This window comes from Mixophyes fleayi, chromosome 9 (genome assembly GCF_038048845.1).
Source record: "Mixophyes fleayi isolate aMixFle1 chromosome 9, aMixFle1.hap1, whole genome shotgun sequence".
In the NCBI taxonomy this organism is placed as follows: domain Eukaryota; kingdom Metazoa; phylum Chordata; class Amphibia; order Anura; family Limnodynastidae; genus Mixophyes; species Mixophyes fleayi.
The window spans coordinates 129,434,507-129,438,545 of record NC_134410.1 but is presented as its reverse complement, the minus strand read 5'-3'; positions in this window follow the sequence as shown (position 1 = coordinate 129,438,545).

Below are 4,039 nucleotides of genomic sequence, written 5' to 3'. Positions count from 1 at the left end.
TTAGTGCTGGGAGGAGGGGCTGCAGGTTGGGTGTAAGAAAACGCAAGCTGATGTCAGATTTTTATTCCCACTCTCTTCCCAATGCCCCCTCCCCACATCCTCCCCACCGCCTCATTGTCATCGGGCTCTCAGAGGACAGGAGCATTTAAGGGAAAAGGATATCCAAGCAAAAATGCTGCTTAATAATTTAAAGCCCCCCTCCCCTGTCCTGCACTCCCACTCCACACACTCACTACAAATACCATTATTGCAACAAACCGACTTTATACTGAGGTTAATTATTAAAGACACTTGAACGTATTTAAATACTAGGGGCAGTCCACAGGCATTATTGTGAGAATCTATAACACAGTTATTGGCACTTTCAAAGAATCCTCACTCTACACTGCATATAATGTTTCACTCGCTGTGCTTATACTTTAGTATGAATGAAAATTGAAATATATCTGAGTCACTGCACAGTGCTGTCTGGTTAGACAATAATCCTGCAACTATCACCAATAGTCACATACTACATGATACATTATTGTACACTGTGTGTTCACAAATTGTTGCTATGTTTGCGTGCACGTCTAAATAAAATATGTACGTGTATATTGTATGTGTGTGTATAACACACACACATATATATATATATATATATAATTTTAAATATATATTTTAACCTAATAAATGTTTAGAAATAATGTATACACGAAGGAGAATCATAAGAGTGGTTGATAATATTATCTGCATTTTAATTTTACAGATCATACTGTGTAAATGATTTACCCCACAATTTCCTAAATACCAGATGTAACACGTTACATTTGGCGGAAGGGAAGTGATGATTTGCAGTTCGGCAGCGATGGAGTTAAAGTGCAACAGTGATCGATGTAAAGTGCACTTTGTAAATCCCCTTCGGGGAATACATTAGGAATTTCTAAGGAACCTGCTGTTCCTGAGAGGAGTACAGGTATGAAAACCATCAACATAATTTATTTAAATGAGTATGTCCTGTGAAAGTGCTTACACAGTTATCAGGCAGCATTGCACAAGCTGATGGTAGGGGGAAGGGGGGGGACATGATCATATTCAGAGGAGCCTGATTATTTAATCTGTTTTTTATTCTTTAATTAATGAACAATAGTTTGAAGCGCACAACAGGACTCTGAAATGTTGTACAATGGCGCCATCTGCTGATTTTCTCCTTTACTGCAGCTTAGTTAGATCAGTACAGCAGTTCATGAATAGCTTATTAAAAGATGTGTATTATTCCTTTAATTAAGGGGTGCAGCATTTGTGGGAATACACATTTAAATCCTATATTATGTTTCTTGGACACAATTCTAATACTCTTAGGTCCAATTATATTTATCTCAAGAGATGGTGACAGTCTAAAGGCAAAGCTCATGTCTGATTTCTGGCTGATAAATCCGTATTCTTCCCCTCCTTAGAAGCCATCGGTGCATAGAACAGCCAATTAGGAGAAATATACTAGGACATTACAGCTGCGTTTTGTCGTAATGACCTGGACAATATATTTCACTAGAATATGGCTACGGCATCAAAGCAGAGACACGGGTAGGCAGCACAAGCAGGCAGAGTATGCTGGCATTTGTAGTTCCACCACAGCTAGAGAGTCACAGATTGCCTATCAATGCTGTGGGTATTTATAGATCACAAGCAATGTGTATGTTTTACCAGAATCATAATGACTACACTTTAAGCCATAGACATATGACGCACTGCAATGGAATCTATGCATTAATATTCCTGGATGTGGGTGAGGTGTGAGTAGCTGTCTTCTATATCTGCTCTATAAATATAAAGCTAATCGTTTAATCATTATTATCCCTTCTTCCGCACATGGCTCTTAAATTTGATTTAATCATATGGAATTGACTCCTTTGACCCTAAGCGATTTGTGCCCATTTGCCTGCCTTGGTGTGGTCTGTACGTACCGAAGATAAGGTTACAAGTGAATTAGTTGTGTCTGATTGGGTGGGACTAAACATATGAGCCGATTTATTAAAGGACCATAGGGCTTTTTCTTGCTTCGTCCTATACATCAACGGGTTACCTCTGGCGATAGCGAAGGCAGTGTCTATTCACTAAGTATCATGATAGCACTTGTACTGACGCAATACTTGGATGGGGATAGCAGACGAAAATCATTGGGGAATAAAGCTTTACTGTTTTTATAAGGCAGTTTTTCATCATCTAAAAGTTTTTAATTACTTTTTTGTTTTGTTTTTAAAGATTTTTTTATCTATTGTGTTTTGTTTTATTAGTGGAACTGAAAGCACAAACCTGGGCTTTGTGCACCCGTGAGCCGACTAGCATGTACATATCTACAGAGAGTGGTATTGCGGTACGTTATCCCTCACTGCTCACCGCCAGTATTCCCTGGGGCAGCTGTTTCCTTGAAACATGTAAAAAATCCAAGATCCACCATATTTATAGTTTTTTCTCTCCCATGCGACTGCTGCAGCATTTTTTTTACAACTCTGTGGTATATATTGCAAAGCCACAACAGTTTGAACCCCAAAAAGGTGCACAAATGTCATCCATATAGATGTGGCATTGGGCATGAGACCTTTAAACAGAAAAACGGTACACATTGATAGAATCTATGCAATATTTCTGCTGTGTCCGGTTTTAAAACATGCCCCACACATGCACCCAGGCAGTCCCAGGTTACCCCGACTCTTACACCTATCCTGAGATCTAGCAGCGGCTACCTGTCCCCAAACACACTAACAACAATAACTTGCACCACTGTCTTCATTACCTTTCAGACACTGATGTGCATTCTACTCGCTCCCCCCTCCCCCCGTACTAAACAATTAGCTGTTTCCTTCTACTGTCTGTGCATTTCAGCCACGACTTTATATCATCAGGGAGAATTCCCTATTTTCCATGCCCTGGGTTGCGACACAAAGCTTCCTCCCGTGGATACAATGCAGACAGCTCTACAGGGCTGTGATTTTATCTTGGGGCAGAGAACATAACCAATTCCAGTGCAAACACATGACTGAAAAGCACAGAAAGAATGAATAAAGATAAAGCAGTGCGTTCATGTACAAGCCGATGAATCTGAAGGGGGTGTTATATTAGTTACAGCTTGACACTAATATCTTTTTTCTCTTTGAATTTGTTTAAAGTAAGGAGTAGATTGATAACTATATTTTTGCTGCATCCTCTTACCTAGCTGCTGTAAGGGTGATACTGGCTTTAGACCAGCTAAACTCTTTAAGTAGAATGTCAGTTATTTTTTTCTTTTATTCCCCTTTTCTTTCTTCTTCTCACAGGAATACAGGAGCAAAGCTTTATATAACCTGATAGAAATGCTCCGCAGACAAGCATTTTGGAATAAAGTCGCTGTACTTTAGAACAGTCATTGTCTCCTATCCTAATAGACCCTTCACTTGTTCTACAAACTCCCATCATGTTAGACACAAAGGCCTGACGCAGACATGGTCGCAAATTGGGTGTAATTTATGCTAAAAAAAAAAAAAAGCAACACGTAAAAAAAGTGTATTTAGCCCATATGCTGAGCCAGCGCATCTTAAGATCCACACAGGTCAGCGTTAGTAGCACATGCGCCCGATTTATGCCAAGCACATGTCACAGACACTTACGTCGCTCTCGCGCCTATGTTTTCAATAATTTGGTTTATGTGCAACAAACGCTTTCGCTATTAGGCATCAATACAACTGTTAAAACCTCTAACACATCAGAAACAGCTGCCGTCTCATGTCCGGAAAAAAATGTTTACTAAAATATGCGCTCAAAGGCATAATATATATAATAATGTATACCCGAGCATCGGAGAATGCACCAATCAGTAGCAACAGTGCAATCACAAACAGCCAATCACTTGTGGTTCTCTAGTGTCGGAGAGCAGCATCTTTTGGTATTTGCGCCTGTCTCTGGCCACTCACAAATAATACGACTTTCTCAGACATATATGCATCTTTTTCAAAGTCTGCATCCGTTCACAACTGTGCTAGCACACTGTTACGCTAGGACACGCTCTTTCTCTTCTCAGCCTACT